At 50.2% G+C, this 19,019-nt stretch overlaps 1 long non-coding RNA gene across 4 annotated transcripts in view; it reads right to left on the bottom strand.

Annotated features, from left to right (window-relative positions):
• The window catches only part of LOC137325017 (uncharacterized), a 59,232-nt gene that overhangs the window by 12,886 nt on the left and 27,327 nt on the right, over positions 1 to 19,019 (bottom strand). For 3 of the 4 annotated variants that reach the window (XR_010963775.1, XR_010963774.1, XR_010963776.1), the window contains exons 2-3: positions 12,847 to 13,003; positions 8,737 to 8,875 (exon numbers count right to left, since the gene is read on the bottom strand). This is a non-coding gene — a long non-coding RNA (uncharacterized lncRNA). Of the gene's footprint in view, positions 1 to 8,736; positions 8,876 to 12,846; positions 13,004 to 15,911; positions 16,101 to 19,019 lie in introns of those variants that run through there. The other variant, XR_010963773.1, reaches the window with a different exon arrangement.

Genomic DNA, 19,019 nt, shown 5'->3' with positions numbered 1-19,019 from the left:
ACTTTAACAGCGACGGGTAATGAGATGCCACCAGGCCCAGCCGGGAGCAGCTCGGCATGAAGGAGGCTGCAGATGTCTGCGACCACCTGGTGACTCACTCTGAGCCTCCATATGCACTGCTCCTCAGAGAGGTCCAGGAAGTTGAGCCTCGGTCTGTAGACCCTCTGACGAGGGTAGTGCCTCCTGCGACGTCGCACCCTCTTTTGTTGCCCTCTGTGCTCTTGTGCAGGTGACTGTGGCGTGGCGCGTATTGTCGAGCTACAAGTGATGAAAGTGCACACCGTGCCTGGTGAGGATGGCGATGTTCCTCGTCCTCGGATGTACTGGTGAATGCAGCCATGGCGCCACCACCACCCCCCCCGCCCCCCCAATCCTGATGGTATGAGTTTGAGGGGGTCCGAAAAGTTGGTAAAAATGTGTAAACAGAACAATTCTGAGTGGAAACCAAGAATTTTCAGTGTAAACACAAAGATCTCCCAGCCAAAAGCTTGTCTGACAGAAATGAGTGCCCTGCTGCAATAACTCACCTTTTATCCCCATTTGTCAAACAGGGATTTAAAGGTCCAAACGGCTGCCGGCTGAAACCCGACTACTTCCCAATGCCGTGTTTCACACAGTGCAGGAAACACGTTGAGGCAGCGTTAAAATCGCTTGCCTTTATTGTTGAAGGCAATATTGACTTCAGCCAATTCGATTCACTCCACGTGATATCAAGAAATGGCTGAGTGCGCTAGACACAGCAAAGGCTATGGGCCCTGACAACATCCCGGCTGTAGTGCTGAAGGCTTGTGTTCCAGAACTAGCCAAGCTGTTCCAGTACAGATACAACACTGGATCTACCCGACAATGTGGAAAATTGCCCAGGTATGTCCTGTCCACAAAAAGCAGGACAAATCCAATCCGGCCAATTACCGCCCCATCAGTCTACTCTCAATCATCAGCAAAGTGATGGAAGGTGTCGTCGACAGTGCTATTAAGCGGCACTTACTCACCAATAACCTGCTCACCGATGCTCAGTTTGGGTTCCGCCAGGACCGCTCGGCTCCAGATCTCATTACAGCCTTGGTCCAAACATGGACAAATGAGCTGAATTCCAGAGGTGAGGTGAGAGTGACTGCCCTTGACATCAAGGCAGCATTTCACCGACTGTGGCACCAAGGAGCCCTAGTAAAATTGAAGTCAATGGGAATTAGGGGGAAAACTCTCCAGTGGCTGGAGTCATACCTAGCACAAAGGAAGATGGTAGCGTTTGTTGGAGGCCAATCATCTCAGCCCCAATACATTGCTGCAGGAGTTCCTCAGGGCAGTGTCCTAGGCCCAACCATCTTCAGCTGCTTCATCAATGACCTTCCCTCCATCATAAGGTCAGAAATGAGGATGTTCGCAGATGATTGCACAGTGTTCAGTTCCATTCGCAACCCCTCAGATAATGAAGCAGTCCGAGCCCGCATGCAGCAAGACCTGGACAACATCCAGGCTTGGGCTCATAAGTGGCAAGTAACATTCGTGCCAGACAAGTGCCAGGCAATGACCATCTCCAACAAGAGAGAGTCTAACCACCTCCCCTTGATATTCAACGGCATTACCATCGCCAAATCCCCCACCAATAACATCCTGGGGGTCATTATTGACCAGAAACTTAACTGGACCAGCCACATAAATACTGTGGCTGCAAGAGCAGGTCAGAGGCTGGGTATTCTGCGGCGAGTGACTCGCCTCCTGACTCCCCAAAGCCTTTCCACCATCTACAAGGCACAAGTCAGGAGTGTGATGGAATACTCTCCACTTGCTTGGATGAGTGCAGCTCCAACAACACTCAAGAAGCTCGACACCATCCAGGACAAAGCAGCCCACTTGATTGGCACCCCATCCACCACCCTAAACATTCACTTCCTTCACCACCGGCGGACAGTGGCTGCAGTGTGCACCATCCTCAGGATGCACTGCAGCAACTCGCCAAGGCTTGTTCAACAGCACCTCCCAAACCCAAGACCTCTACCACCTAGAAGGACAAGAGCAGCAGGCACATGGGAACAACACCACCTGCACGTTCCCCTCCAAGTCACACACCATCCTGACTTGGAAATATATCGCCGTTCCTTCATCGTCGCTGGGTCAAAATCCTGGAACTCCCTACTTAACAGCACTGTGGGAGAACCTTCACCACACGGACTGCAGCAGTTCAAGAAGGCGGCTCACCACCACCTTCTCAAGGGCAATTATGGATGGGCAATAAATGCTGGCCTCGCCAGTGACGCCCACATCCCATGAATGAATTTTTTTTAAAAATTAGATTTCTGGACATTTCAAGTACTTTAAGTACTTGATTTAGTGGTTTAAATATCATCTGACCGGCAATTGACTTCCACGTTCAGGAGCAGTGCGGGATTCCTGCCCACTCCAAAAAAACCCGATTTTCTTTGCCCCGCCCCCAACACACCCGCAGATTTCTTTTAAAATCATGCCCCAGATACCAGTTGCCCTCAGTTCCACTGTCTTAGGGAGGTAAAAATCAATCGGAGTTCCCATTTCTGATCGTTACTCAGCAACCTCCACTGGAAAACCATGCACGTGGGTGGTAGCTGAGAACAGCTTCAGGCTCAGCTATGTTGGTCGAATAGCCTGTCAACTGGGCTCGCATATTGACAATGGCCACTTGGACAAGACGTTGGAAGGTTGCTGATACACATCAAGTCATAGCTGAGCAAGTCAGCAGCTTCAGGAGAGATGGGGGGATTAGAGGAGAGGAAAAAATAGAAATATGATGAGAGTTTCCATGCTTCCTGTTTTTGGTCATAAACTTCAGTTTGTTTACTTATTGTGGAGTAACACAGGAAAGAATAAAGTTCTTTCTAGTAAAAACCCATTTCCTGATCCTGTTACAATTCTGCAAGCACTTTTCCATTGAGCGACATTATGGGCGTAATTTTTACTTGGAGCTGGGACGAGAACAGGGTGGGGATAGAATTTCGCGTGGGAAACCCGGACGTGAATTAAACGCGTTGGAATCTGCGATTGCAACTCAATTGAAGGCAATTATTTTTGCTTCCAGGTTTTGCGTCTCCAAGCTGCGCAGCGGGCGTACTGCGCACCTGGATAACGTAATCTAAAGTGCACTATTTAAAGGGCCAATTTAAAAATGGATTTGAGAAGAAAAGGAGGAAATAAAGCTTGGATTCCAAGAGAGCAAGGGCAGCACCCAGGTTCTCAGATGCTTCCCTTGAAGTACTGCTGGGTGCAATGAGAACCAGGAGGGAGGTCATTTACCCAAGTGATGGGAGGAAGAAACCTGGTTGTGCCACCAAGAAGACGTGGCTGGAGGTGGCAGAAGAGGTGAGCAGCAGTAGCATGGTGCTCAGGTCTTGGCTGCAGTCCAGGAAGCGGTTTAATGACCTAACCAGGTCAGGAAAGGTGAGTAGAGTTGCTGATTCACCTACATCCTGTGGAATACAACACCCCACCTATCATTCTGTCTTGGCAAGCCTACTCCATTACATCACTCCTCATACCACTTAAGTTTTAGCAACACCCATCTTCACTTTCTATGCATTTGCTCACCTCCCAGTGTATTCATCCACCACTGCCACTCACCCCAATCTTTATGCGGGACCTTCACGCGTACATCTGTCTGATACTCAACCTCACCCAATGCACTGCATCCATCGGATGAATACGTGACCATCAGTCACTCACAGCTCTGTTCTTTCGCCCCTTGTAGGAGAAGAGAGCACAAAACGCAAGGGAGAGGACTGGAGGAGGCCCTCCACAAATAGTGCAGCTAACAGATGCCCAGAAGGAGGCCATGGAGATAAGTGACACATTTCCATCCCTATCCATCAGAGATGGAGAGACTGGGATCCCGCAGATGCCTGGTGACAGAACTTAAACATCTTTCACACACATGATGACTTTATTTCATCAATGACTGAACTGGGACAGACCTCAGTATGGTGATGGTCGAGATTGTTACTTTGCCAATGACTAACTCATATCGCTTTCTTTTGTCTTCTAGGACCTTCACGCATACATGAAAAACGTGCAGAGATGCATGACGTCTCAGAGCTCCTCATTCCTTCTGAGGGTGCACCGTTACAGGAGGTACAGCCATACACCAGTGCAGATACTTACACTTCGGTGGGACCTGATAGACAGTTAGCTGGGTTTCCACCTGGTGATTCACAACTCACAAGTGAGCAAGAACAGATACTGGTGGCAGAGGCAGCTGTAGAGAGTCCACATCAGAGGGCGCACTCTTCTCCAAGCTCTGCTCAGCTGGACACAGAAGCTGAACCCCGAGGGTCATCGTTGAGAATGAGAATGATAGAGGTACAGCTGCAACTTTGCGAAGTATTGGCAGATGTACCAAGCACACTCTCCACAATAGCGAAGAGGATGGAAGAGTCCACCACAATAGCGGAGAGGATGGAAGAGTCCACCACAATAGCGGAGAGGATGGAGGAGTCCAACTCCAACAGCGGAGAGGATGGAGGAGTCCAACTCCAACAGCGGAGAGGATGGAGGAGTCCAACTCCAACAGCGGAGAGGATGGAGGAGTCCAACTCCAACAGCGGAGAGGATGGAGGAGTCCAACTCCAACAGCGGAGAGGATGGAGGAGTCCAACTCCAACAGCGGAGAGGATGGAGGAGTCCAACTCCAACAGCGGAGAGGATGGAGGAGTCCAACTCCAACAGCGGAGAGGATGGAGGAGTCCAACTCCAACAGCGGAGAGGATGGAGGAGTCCAACTCCAACAGCGGAGAGGATGGAGGAGTCCAACTCCAACAGCGGAGAGGATGGAGGAGTCCAACTCCAACAGCGGAGAGGATGGAGGAGTCCAACTCCAACAGCGGAGAGGATGGTGGAGTCCAACTCCAACAGTAGTGAAATGATGTCATGGGTAATTGCGAGAATGTCTGCCATGGGGAGAGTGGCCGCCTCCATGGAGCTTCAAGCACGGCTCACAAATTAGCCTATGCAGGCCATGACCACGGCTGTGCATAGTTTGGAAGGCAGCATGTCTGCAGCCTTGAACAGAATGACAGATACCTTATCTGTGTGCTTACAACACATCACTGATCTGCATAAGCTGCTCTCCATCAGAGTGGTGGGAGTGAGGTGGCGCCGGCCCGGGAGAGGGATGATGGTGAAAAGAGACATGGAAGTGGGATCTCCACTCAAAGCACTCACACGTCTCTCCCATTGCCCCACAGGTGCAGGTGGAGCAATCTTTGGTGGGGCCTTCACAGGCTCCAAAACCCAGAGGTCATAGGCCAAAAGCATCTCAGCAGTTAGGGCAGAGATCTGAGCAGCCTGTCTCTCCCTCTGCTGAAGCCACAGGGTATGCACCATGCAGAAACGCCAGAAGCGTCAGTTAAAGAAATTGTAGTTCACCAGGGGTGTTTGAAGAAATGTTATGTTGTTAAGTTTTCTTTCTTTCATATTGGCACATTAAATGTATTGATTAGCACTACTTCCACATCTTGGCCATTATTGCGTCCTGAGTGTGAAGTCGCCCTTTCATTTGCTTCATGATGAATTTCAATACATGACGGTACCCATTGGGCAGATGTGCAGTGGGTGTTTGCATGGTAGAAGGACTATTTTGTGCAACGTTGGGGGGAGGGGAGCGGAGGAGGGGGTTGGTGGTGATGGTTGTGCCATCCGGCCTGAGTATCTCAACGTCTCTCTTTTGCTACCGCGATTAGAGAACCTGTGAGAGACGAGCAGCAATGTGTGTGGCTGGTCCAGTGATAGGTGCACCATCATCAGTTTCCTCCTCCTCCTCCTCCTCCTCCTCCTTCAATGTTGTTGCCAACAGAAGATTATTGACGAGTGCCTTCGTCCTCCTCCGCCTGTAAACCTCTCTGCTGCGCTATGCTGTGCAGGATGCAGCAACCACTATGATTCTGGACGCCCTCATTGGCGAGTACTGAAGGGCGCCTCCAGACCTATCTAGGTACATGAACTGCATCTTCAACGTGCCGATGGCTTGCTCGATGACAGACCTGGTGGTCATGTGGCTCTCGTTGTAGCGCTCTTGCGCCTCATTGGTGGGATTCCTCACAGATATCACGAGCCAAGTTTGAAGGGGGTATCCCTTGTCCCCTATGAGCCAGCCCTTAAGTCTGACTCCTGGTAGGAAGAGGTCTGGAATGTTGGACTGGCACAAAATGAACACATCATGACAGCTCCCAGTGAATCTGGCGCATGCCTGCAGAAATCTCTTCCTGTGGTTGCACACCAGCTGTGCATTAATGGAGTGAAAGCCCTTTCAGTTTATAAAGACTCCTGGTTCATGTGGTAGTCCTTGGATTGCCATGTGTCTGCAATCAATGGTGCCCTGCACCTGTGGGAAGCCAGCCAGAGAGGCGAAACTGACTGGCCACTCATTCTCGCTGATGCAGTCGAGGGGAAGTTTGTGTAATCGGACGCCCTGACAAACAACCCATCCTTTACCTGCCTTATACATTTATGTGCAGACAACAGAGAGACCCTGGAGATGTCCCTGGTAGCACACTGGAAGGACCTAGAGGCAAAAAAATTGAGGGCTGTGGTTACTTTTATTGTGACAGGCAATGCGTATCCAGCCAGGTCCAGCAGGGAGCAGCTCTTCTTGTAGGAGGCTGCAGATGTCTGCGACCACCTGCTGACTCAATCTGAGCCTGTGTAGGCACTGCTCCTCAGAGAGTTCCAGGAAGCTCAGCCTCTGCCTGTGGACACTCTCTCATGTGGGTGGTGCCTCCTGCGACCTCGGCCCTCCATTGCTCTTCTCTCTGCTGTTCTCCAGATCTGTGTTGTGCATATCTCTCTTATACACCTGCCGATCCCAACACAGCACGACATGGCTGCTGTGGATGGTCATTTTCCTCCTCCTCAGATGTCCTCTTGAATACCTCCATTGCGCTCCCCCCATCGTGATCTTGTCAGTTTGAGAGGCTCTAAAGTTTTGCTAAAGATATCTCAACACAAGAAATCTCAGTCAAATGTCTGCCTGAGAGAACTGAGAGGCCAGCTGCAATGCCTGAGCTTTTATTGATGGGTCAATCACAGGTTTAAAAATCCAAATCAACTTCCGCTGAATCTCACCTTCATTTCAGTAGTGAGATTCAGAAGACTTGGGAAACCCATGCAGCGGAAGTTAAATTTGTTTCTGTTTAAGAATCAATTTTAAAAAAACCTACCTGAACTACCTCAACGATCTTAATTGACGCACTAAGTACCCGCCCGCCAGCAGTAATTGGGGACACGACTTTCAGGTTTCGGCTGCGCGCACGCATTCAAATCCACCCCCGTTAAACCTGGAAGTGGGCGCGTTGGAGCCGGGTTGCACTCGCACTACAAAAACCAATGATCTTCACTACCCACCCACCCAATCTCGCAGGTTGAAATTAGCCCCTATGAGTCAGTAGGCCCATTTATTTTTGTCTCATTTGTGGTGAGCTGCTAACAATTCAAGTGCCCGGATGTAAATATCATCCCCCTCGTTAATTTTAGAATAAGATTTGATTTAATAAAATGGCGGGCCCCGAGTTCTGCAAACCACACTTACCAGACATGCTGTTGACACACGTTTCTCGACCACTTTAAGGACATGGCAAACTCTTTCTCCCTTTCTTTGGCCTCGAATTCACATTGTTCCCTCTCTTCTTGAGAACTGCATTGCTCTCATTGTCACTCTTCTTCCCGTTTGTGTTGCTCTTTCTCAGCCTCCAATTTCAACATTTCTAATTGCAATTCCCTTTCCTTGACTTTCTCCTCCGTCCCTCGCGCTCACGCCCCTTCTCCTCCGTCCCTCGCGCTCACGCCCCGTCTCCTCCGCCCCCTCGCTCACGCCCCTTCTCCTCCGCCCCCTCGCGCTCACGCCCCGTCTCCTCCGCCCCCTCGCGCTCACGCCCCGTCTCCTCCGTCCCTCGCGCTCACGCCCCTTCTCCTCCGTCCCGCGCTCACGCCCCGTCTCCTCCGTCCCTCGCGCTCACGCCCCTTCTCCTCCGTCCCTCGCGCTCACGCCCCTTCTCCTCCGTCCCTCGCGCCCCTTCTCCTCCGTCCCTCACGCCCCGTCTCCTCCGTTCCTCGCGCCCCTTCTCCTCTGTCCCTCGCGCCCCGTCTCCTCCGTCCCTCGCGCTCACGCCCCTTCTCCTCCGCCCCTCGCGCTCACGCCCCGTCTCCTCCGCCCCTCGCGCTCACGCCCCGTCTCCTCCGTCCCTCGCGCTCACGCCCCTTCTCCTCCGCCCCTCGCGCTCACGCCCCTTCTCCTCCGTCCCTCGCGCTCACGCCCCTTCTCCTCCGTCCCTCGCGCTCACGCCCCTTCTCCTCCGTCCCTCGCGCTCACGCCCCTTCTCCTCCGCCCCCTCGCTATCACGCCCCTTCTCCTCCGCCCCCTCGCTATCACGCCCCTTCTCCTCCGCCCCCTCGCTCACCCCCCTTGTCCTCGAGCGTCTGGTTGACATTTTTAGATATTATTACTGTTTCTATTATGATCACTTTTAAATTTGATCCATTTTAAATCACCTTTGTCACCAGTGTAATTCAGTATCACAAGTATCTGCCATTCATTGTTACAAATTCAGGGTTTGCCATAGATACCTTCTCGGGTTTAGTGATGTCAGTCACTCCCGCGAGCAGATCCCATTCCCCTGACATGCCAGACTTGACTCAAACTGCCCACTATCTACTTATACAAAAGTGTAACCCAGGGGGTGTAACAAGCAATTCCCCCCTTGCCGTACAAATACTCACCTTCAGTTGAGTTGCGATCGCAGATTGTGAGACACTCATTTGACTTCTGGGTTCCCCACGAGAATATCTGGGGACGGCCTGGGTTCCCGGGCGTGGATATTGTGTCTTTTTCATGTGCCCTCAGTTGTGCTTCTTCAATCTGTTCGAAGGTGGATCAAGAAAACACCTGGTGATCTAAGGCCAGGTCAATAATCTAATCAATAAGCTGCTTTATTTCACAGACAGCAAGTGAACATACAGAGCAACAGTTATGCTCGGACTATCAGTGTGTCGTCTTGCTTTACTTAACCAAAATAACTGCTAAATATCCTCCTGTATTAGCCTGGTGAGAACGTGCCCTCACAGTTTTTTGTTTAAAAGTCTGATTTTAACTTGGAGCCGGGAACCCAGGCCGTCCCTAGATATTCTCGTGGGGAACCCAGAAGCCAAATGAGTGTGTCACAATCTGCGATCGCAACACAACTGAAGGTGATGTGGAGATGCCGGTGATGGACTGGGGTTGACAATTGTAAACAATTTTACAACACCAAGTTATAGTCCAACAAATTTATTTTAAATTCCACAAGCTTTCGGAGGCTTCCTCCTTCGTCAGGTGAACGGTGTGGACCTGACGAAGGAGGAAGCCTCCGAAAGCTTGTGGAATTTAAAATAAATTTGTTGGACTATAACTTGGTGTTGTAAAATTGTTTACAACTGAAGGTGAGTATTTGTACTTCCAGGATTCCCATGAGCCAGGCAGCCAGATTGACTGGCTGGCAGCCTGTTAGAAAGGATAGGAGTCACGAATCAGAGAGGGGGGAGGGAGGGAGAGAGATCACAGGCCCTGGAAAAAAAATCGGAGGGTGGGGTGGGTAGGTGGGGGAATGTGGACTAAATCAGGAGGTTCAGCCAGCATCGGGACGTCCAGCATCGGCGGGGCGGGGGGGGGGGGGGGGGGGGTTGGCCGATTGCGGGGTCATGTCGCGCTAGGTGAGCTTGTTGGGCCTGGATGAAGCATTCCTGCGCCTCCAGGCCCACAAGCAGTGCAATAAAGGCACTCACCTCATGGATCCGGACCTTCTCGTCTGCTTTCACCTGACGTGAATCAGAAGCGATGGGAAACCCGAACAGGTAAGGTTAAATTCATTTTACTTTTATAATACACAAAGAATTAAGTACCTCAACTATTTCAATGAGGGACACTGCCTTTTTAAATATTGACCCACCGGCTTTAAGTGAGGGCGAGACTTCCTGGTGTCTGTTGTGTGCACGCATCCTAATGCAGCTGCTTCAAACCCGGAAGTGGGCGCGTTTGAGCTATGATGCGGTCCCACTCCAAAAAGCTGTTATTTTAACCTCCCACCTGCCCCCAACCCTCCCGTTCTTGGGGGTTAAAATTACCCCCCCCCCCCATGTGTCCCTGTCTCTGTTTTCTCGTTTCCCTGTGTACTAGACAACCCCTGGCAAGTGCCCAAGACCACAGAGCTCCTGGCACCAATGGGTGTGAGATGTATATCAACAGGCTAATGAATTGCTTATTGTTTGCAATCTTTGTGAAGCAGCTTCAAAACCTACCTCATGAACATTTCACTTTAGTGCCTTTCATCCCAGTGCATTTTTTGGAAACTTGTGCAAATTCATTTTGTTTTAAAACACAACGCTTAAATGTAACTCTTTTCTTCTAATCTGAAAAAATGGTTAAAAAAATTCCAGAAGGGGACAGTAACCAACACAGATAATGAAGATGCTAGGTTTCATGTCTTTGTTCAATTATTTGATCCGACCTAGGGCATCAGTAGGGTTGCTAGAATTTACCTCAATCCCCTTGAGTAAAAATCAACCAGGGTTTATGCTCCTGATTGCTATCCAAGGGCATCTGCTTGAAAGTGAGTGTGTGCGCGCATGCGTGGGTGTGTGTGTATGCGTGTGCGGGTGTAGTGTGTGCGCGCGTGCGTGGGTGTGTGTGTGTATGCGTGTGCGGGTGTAGTGTGGGCGCGCGTGCGTGGGCGCGGGTGTAGTGTGGGCGCGCGTGCGTGGGCGCGGGTGTAGTGTGAGCGCGCGTGCGTGGGCGCGGGTGTAGTGTGGGCGCGCGTGCGTGGGCGCGGGTGTAGTGTGGGCGCGCGTGCGTGGGCGCGGGTGTAGTGTGGGCGCGCGTGCGTGGGCGCGGGTGTAGTGTGGGCGCGCGTGCGTGGGCGCGGGTGTAGTGTGGGCGCGCGTGCGTGGGCGCGGGTGTAGTGTGGGCGCGCGTGCGTGGGCGCGGGTGTAGTGTGGGCGCGCGTGCGTGGGCGCGGGTGTAGTGTGGGCGCGCGTGCGTGGGCGCGGGTGTAGTGTGGGCGCGCGTGCGTGGGCGCGGGTGTAGTGTGGGCGCGCGTGCGTGGGCGCGGGTGTAGTGTGGGCGCGCGTGCGTGGGCGCGGGTGTAGTGTGGGCGCGCGTGCGGGTGTATGGGGCGTGGGTGTCTGTGGTGTGGGTGTGGGTGTGGGTGCGGGTGCGGGTGCGTGGGTGTAGTGTGGGCGCACGTGCGTGGGTGCGGGTGTAGTGTGGGCGCGCGTGCGTGGGTGCGGGTGTAGTGTGGGCGCGCGTGCGTGGGTGCGGGTGTAGTGTGGGCGCGCGTGCGTGGGTGCGGGTGTATGGGGCGTGGGTGTCTGGTGTGGGTGTGGGTGCGGGTGTATGGGGCGTGGGTGTCTGTGGTGTGGGTGTCTGTGGTGTGGGTGCAGGTGTATGGGGCGTGGGTGTCTGTGGTGTGGGTGCGGGTGTATGGGGCGTGGGTGTCTGTGGTGTGGGTGTCTGTGGTGTGGGTGCGGGTGTATGGGGCGTGGGTGTCTGTGGTGTGGGTGCGGGTGTATGGGGCGTGGGTGTCTGTGGTGTGGGTGTCTGTGGTGTGGGTGCGGGTGTATGGGGCGTGGGTGTCTGTGGTGTGGGTGCGGGTGTATGGGGCGTGGGTGTCTGTGGTGTGGGTGCGGGTGTATGGGGCGTGGGTGTCTGTGGTGTGGGTGCGGGTGTATGGGGCGTGGGTGTCTGTGGTGTGGGTGCGGGTGTATGGGGCGTGGGTGTCTGTGGTGTGGGTGCGGGTGTATGGGGCGTGGGTGTCTGTGGTGTGGGTGCGGGTGTATGGGGCGCGGGTGCGGGGTCTGTGGTGTGTGTGTTTCACTCATGATGGATTGAATGCCCACTTGAGTGAGGTTCCAAAGGGCTGTTGGCATTCATGAATTGTACACCAGCAAGATCAGCATCTTCAGGGGTGGAGTGAAGAAAATTACAGAGAAGCATTCGCCCCGATTTTAACCTGGGGCGGAAATTGGGGGTGTGGGTGCCGAAATGGGTGGCGATTCATCCGGCCCTCGGAGAATGAGGACTGGCCGATCCTAACTCCCGGATCTCATTAATCCCCCCCCCTCACTGACCCTCGACTCCGTGTTCCCGAAAACCCGGGAGCTAAAATCACGGAGTGGGAATACTACAGGAATGTGGTGAGTTCTGCCCAGCCGCCATTTTAACACCCCCTGCACTGTTCCCGTCGGATGGGGAGAATTAAAATCGGGGCTATCCTGTTGTGATGTATGGGTTAAATATTATATTCTCAATACATCCTCTTAATGAACTGAAAATTAGGCATGAGTCCCAATTGCTGGACACAGCTCTAAATTTCACAGGGAGGAGTTTCTTGTCATGTTGTCACAGATCATCCCTTGACTTGTCTACTTTAGAGATGTCTGAAGGGTAAAGTGGCCCCACTGTGTCTGACTATCTCAAGCTCATGTCAAAGTCGTAAGTCTGAGTTGGGTGGATTCTGTCACGTCTGGTCTTTCTGTAGTTGGGAGAGTTTTGTAAACTATGAGCTGAGCTAATGGATAATACACTGCCTCAGAGCCAAGATATCACAACTGGGAGGGCAAGCTGACAGAGGCCACTCACCTCTTTTTGGCCAATCATAACATTAATGACAGTTCAAGAAGCCAAAAACAACCCTGGAAAGTAGTAACTTGTATTTGAAGGGAGGAAGGACTGAGCACAAGGGATGGAAGCATTTACTGGCAGAACAACACAATCCCTATCTGAGGTCAAATGGATTTCATGGGAACTGTAGGAGGAGCCCCCCATGGCCCATGGAATCTCTGCACAATCCCAATTACCAGCATGTGTTCTCTGCTCCACGAGTGTCTCTATCTTATCCACTTCTTAAAAAGGCAAAGTTCATCAGGAAAGCCTTATGTTCCTTCTTCTCCTCCCTCAGCCATGTCGATAGTTTTATGTGCTCATTTTCAAGTATCTGTAGGAAATCACACAGAACTGCAAGAAGCAGTAAGCAAAGGGTTAATTTTGTACCACAAAGACCGGGGCCTGGATTCTCCACCCGTTGGTGGGTTTGCAGCAGAATAGTCCAAACGCCCGCTAACGTGAAACCGTCGCCAACCTGCCACTATTTCCTTCCAGGATCCTTATTAGTCATCAGGGTGGTTTGGGGGCCAGAAAACTGTCCTTCATTGGTTTACCACCTCTGGGAGGGAGGGAAATATAGTTCTGGTGCAATCTTTAAAAGGCTGCAGCCAGTTAAACGAGGACCTTGCATATAACAGCTCCAGACACTGCGAGATGTTTGAGGGTGCCAAGGTTTACAGATGCATCATCAGAATTTTCAAACAAGCACCAAGGCGTAGCTTGGTTCATGGTGGGAAGGGCCCTTCCATCAAATTCTTCATGCACACCTGACGTCTCAGCGCCACCACACACTGTCCTCAGGGCGGCTGCAGTGGGGACGAGACCGTCACCCATCTCCTTCTAAAATGTGCCTTTGTAAAGAAGGTCTGGAGAGAGATACTGTAGTTTTTGTCCAGGTTCGTCTCGAGCAGCTCTGTAACACAGGACTCTGTGCTCTACGGACCGTTCCCAGGTACGCACACCAAGACAGACATCAACTGCTGCTGGAAGACCATCAACTCAGTGAGAGATGCCCTTTGGTCTGCCCAAAACTTGCTGATCTTCCAGTGCAAGGAGGTGTCCTCAACAGAGTGCTGCAGAATGGCACATTCCAAGGTCCAGGACTATCTGCTGAGGGACACAATGAAACTTGGTGCGGCCGTCGCAAAGGCTCAATGGGGAAAGGCCACAGTTTAAGGCCATCCTGCTATTGTATACAGAGGGGCTGGAACCCAAAAAAAACCCTCGGGCTGAATGTGTAATGACTAATGAATATAATGACATTGTAATCTGTAATCTGTATTGATTGTAAGTGCAATGAGGCATCCTAGAGTGTCATGGGCTGTATTTACCATGTATGATCTGTAATTGTATTATTTGAATTGCGATATTATTGATTGTACTGTATCTACCTCACAAATTGTATGACCTGTATTGTATTGTTTTGAATTGTGATAACTCTCCAGTGGCGGGAGTCGTACCTAGCACAAAGGAAGATGGTGGTGGTTGTTGGAGGCCAATCATCTCAGCCCCAGGACATTGCTGCAGGAGTTCCTCAGGGCAGTGTCCTAGGCCCAACCATCTTCAGCTGCTTCATCAATGACCTTCCTTCCAGCATAAGGTCAGAAATGGGAATATTCGTTGATAATTACACAGTGTTCAGGTCCATTCGCAACCCCTCAGATAATGAAGCAGTCCGTGCCCGCATGCAGCAAGATCTGGACAACATCCAGGCTTGGGCTGATAAGTGGCAAGTAACATTCGAGCCAGACAAGTGCCGGGCAATGACCATCTCCCCACAAGAGAGAGTCTAACCACCTCCCCTTGACATTCAACGGCATTACCATCACCGAATCCCCCACCATCAACATCCTGGGGGTCACCATTGACCAGAAACTTAACTGGACCAGCCACATAAATACTGTGGCTACAAAAGCAGGTCGGAGGCTGGGTATTCTGCGGCGAGTGACTCACCTCCTGACTCCCCAAAGCCTTTCCACCATCTTCAAGGCACATCAGGAGTGTGATGGAATACTCTCCACTTGTCTGGATGAATGCAGCTCCAACAACACTCAAGAAGCTCGACACCATCCAAGACAAAGCAGCCCGCTTGATTGACACCCCATCCACCACCCTAAACATTCACTCCCTTCTCCACTGGCGCACCGTGGCTGCAGTGTGCACCATCCACAGGATGCACTGCAGCAACTCGCCAAGGCTTCTTTGACAGCACCTCTCAAACCCAAGACCTCTACCACCTAGAAGGACAAGGGCAGCAGGCACATGGGAACACCACCACCTGCACAATCCCCTCCAAGTCACACACCATCCTGACTTGGAAATATATCGCCGTTCCTTCATTGTTGCTGGGTCAAAATCCTGGAATTCCCTTCCTAACAGCACTGTGGGAGAACCTTCACCACACGGACTGCAGCGGTTCAAGAAGGCGGCTCACCACCACCTTCTCAAGGGCAATTAGGGATGGGCAATAAATGTTGGCCTTACCAGCGACGCCCACATCTCATGAACGAATAAAAAAAAATTTGGATTGCACTGTATGTACCTTTACAAATTTTATGAATAAAGTAAATTTTGAATTAAGAAAACTATGGAGATTCTGTTGGCAGAAGGAGGGGCCATCTCATGGGCACGAGACCCCTGAGTAATGAAGTAATTAATTGAAAGCCAGTTTTCTAATAGGTTGTGCTTGTGGAACTCATTGAATATTTTGTGAAGGTGAGTGTTCAGTGTTAGAGTTCACTTTGCAGACAAAATGCTCTCAACATATTTTACTAGCTCACAGTGCCTTTAGGAGAGGAGGGGGAAATTCTGGATGAAAAACCAACCCATTCTGGATCTAATTGCACAGATGATAAAGTGCATGGATGTGAGGTATTCAGATCACGGGGCTGCAGGTCACCACACACACGGATCACAAAGTGCTCCAGCTGGCAACTCGGCTGAGAAATAAACTTTTGTTCAATTAGTACTGTCCCCACAAAACCTTCTGTCAAAATGATAGAAAATCAGAATATGTGCAACGTAATCCAACCAGCACAATGCCACCAACCTGTACGTCAATGCATTCACAAATCAGTAATCCAACACACCACTGTTTGGGGTGAATAGTAATATTTCATTCAGGCCACTCATGAAAATCCTAACAGACAAATTCTGATCATTACATAGTCAGCTTTCATAATCAGTGCTTCAATTTTATCTCTACTCACATATGAAGGATTTTATTTCTACTTACATATGAAGGATCATAATTATTCACCTGAACTTCCTTTTCCTGGAGTGCTTATTCTTCGCCTCCCTCCAATTTTTCTACTCTCTTGAATGCCCTGCTGTATCTCCGAGAGTGCTATTTGTCATATATGACCCTAGACAGTGAGTGTTGGCAGCTTATTCAGCGATGGAGTTCAGGCCCGATGCTGCCCCCTTTTCCGGGTCTATACAAGCACATTTTCCTGTAGGAGTCACAAGATGGTTATCAGGAGTAGAAACCCTGACAGATTTTTCCTTTCTTTTCCCTGCTACAGTTGTAGCACCTCAATTGCTGCCTTGGCTGAGATCAACCAATTCACCAGACAAGGAAAGGGTCGATCCTGCCTGGAAGAGAGTTTCACAAGCAGCAAGGTTTACTTCTTGTATTTTGATCAGACTTTTTGAATTGATGCAGAATGTTGGGACAAGCTGTAATAGCATAAACATACAGGTCTGGCTTAAGCAGTAGCAGCTCTTAAGATGCTGCTCTGGTTAAGATCTTATGGGGACACTGACAGAATCAGTATTGTAATATCGCACATCCATTTCATATTTTGACAGATCCATTAAATTTTTTGACACGTAGGCTATTGAGTAGAAAGAATGTACATAGACAGTGTGTGAATTAGGAGTATGTGGTTAACCACAATACCAGCCATTTTGAACAGAAGTGAGTCCAATTTCCTCTATTCACTACAATATGCATGGAATTATTGACAGGATTTTCTCACCTTTTCAAACCAAATCGGCTATTGGAGGGGGTCTCAGGCATTGGGGGGGGATCAGAGATCGGGGGTGGGGGGGGGTCCAGGACATCAGGGGTGCTTTAACTAATTAAGGTCTCGACTGCGGTGAGTAGGTTACTCGCATACATCCAAAAGTGCCTGGGTTAAACCCGGAAGTGGGCGCGTTGGAGCCGGGTTGCAGTCGCGCTCCAAAAATCAAATATTTTAACTACCCACCCACCCCCAACCCACCCGTTCTTGGGGGTTAAAATTGGCTCCACGGTGTCAGCTTCAAACACTCCCAGGTGGGGTAATGTATGTTTGATGCAGTCGTAGAAGAGCACCCCCTATTGCATCAGTGCAATCTTTTCCACCTCTCTCACCAGCCATGAGTGAGATTACCAATGTAAGTGGAGATTTTCCACTTCAGTGCTCCCACCGCACACTGAGAATGTATAGCGGGAAATTGTGCAATCCCAGCCCGTGATTTTTCATCCATGCCAGATTCAGTGACTCGCTCATTGCCTTCTCCTGATAGCACTGTTTGTCTATCTGAAACAGGTGACGCAATGTTGGTTCGCCTGGCCTAGAAGAATAGGCTTCTTAAAGATAAGTATCACCTTTTAATTCATGAGAGTGAAAGTGAGTACAAAAGTGAGAATATCAGGGGAAAAAAGAATCAATTTGGCAGGCAGATGTCTCAGTGAGTGGGCACTCATCCAGCCTGTTAAATAATTCCTGGTATTCGCTGAATGAAAGCTTCCTCTCTGTTTTGCTGCAACAGCTGCAGTTTGCAATGAGGAAAGTAAAATAGGGATTAAAATGTTTTTGCCATTTAAATATAACACTGTACTCTTCAAAAGATGACAGCTTTATGACTTTCAATAATGATAAGAGTTTTCCCTTGACTCTCTGAAACCCATTAAAAAATTCAGAGCGTAAAGGGTTATTTAAGATGTTGTTTTCCTAACCCTGGGAAGTATTCTTATCCGATGGATACCAGTAGGCCAGTGTAACAGCATCGGTGTTATGTCTGCCTTACCTCTAGCACTGACTAAACCCTGTTATTTGGATATTACATAAAAGACAGGATAAATGGTTTTTAATCCTACACGACAGAAACCATCAGACATTACCCTGAACCCTATGTGACACTAAGCACAGCTCTGTCTGCACGGTGCAGAATGCAGCATCCATGGTAACTCCTAATTCAGATGGAATTAACGATTTAATAATCTACTTTTTGGGATGTCCTGATGGCTCAGGAGATAAATGCACCATGTGGTGTGATATTGGACCATATAGAAGAAGAAGGACCTAGGTTTGAATCCTGGTCTACGCTGATGTCACCTAAGGTGCATGAATGATGGCCTGGACCCCCGAAGACTTGGCAGAAATTTACTACATTTTTAATTTTGTTTTCAAATCCCTCCATGGCCTCGCCCCTCTCTATCTCTGTAACTTCCTCTAGTCCTACAACCTTCCGCAATCTCTTCACTCCTCCAATTCTGGCCTCTTGCGCATCCCTGATTTTAATCGCTCTACCAGTGGCAGCCATGCCTTCAGCTGCCTAAGCTCTGGAATTCCCTCCTTAAGCCTCTCCACCTCCTTCTGTAAGATTCTACTTAAAATTCACCTCTTTGACCAAGCTTTTAGACATTCCTCCTAATATCTTCTTCTCTGGCTTGGTATTGGATTTTGTCTGATTAAACTGGCTCAGCATCACATAAGCGTAATGTGTCACGTGTCCTTGCTACATGGCACAGTTTTATATCAGGGACAAAACGTATTGAACGGGGCTCAGCACAACCGTGGGGTTGATTGTTCTGGCAGTAGAAGACCCATGAAAATCACTGGGCTCATTGCTCCAGCTCTTTAGAGTGCATTGGTGCTCAATTTAAAAGCAACCTTATGTGAAATGACTTTTGGGGCAGTCTCAAGTCAGTTCGGAATTTTTAAAAATTCATTCTTGGATTATGGATGTCACTGGAAAGTTGGGCATTTATTGGCCATCCCTCGTTGCCCTTCAGAAAGTGGTGGTGGGCTTTCTTCTTGAACTGTTGCAGTCCGTGTGGTGAAGATACTCCCACAATACTGTTAGGAAGGGAGTTCCAGGATTTTGATCCAGCGACGATGAATGAATAGTGATAAATCTCCAAGTCGGGATGGTGTGTGACTTGGAGGGATTTTGGAGGTGATGGTGTTCATATGCTCCTGCTGCCCTTGTCCTGCTAGGTGGTGGAAGTCGCGGGTTTGGGAAGTGTTGCCCAAGAAGCCTTGGTGACTTGCTGTAGTGCATCCTGTAGATAATACACACTACAGTCACGGTGCGCCGGTGGTGGAGGGAGCGGATGTTTAAGCTGGACAATGGGGTGCCGATCAAGCGGACCGTT

The sequence above is a fragment of the Heptranchias perlo genome, chromosome 9 (assembly GCF_035084215.1).
Source record: "Heptranchias perlo isolate sHepPer1 chromosome 9, sHepPer1.hap1, whole genome shotgun sequence".
Taxonomy (NCBI): Eukaryota; Metazoa; Chordata; class Chondrichthyes; order Hexanchiformes; family Hexanchidae; genus Heptranchias; species Heptranchias perlo.
This window is presented reverse-complemented; position numbering and strand designations above follow the sequence as displayed.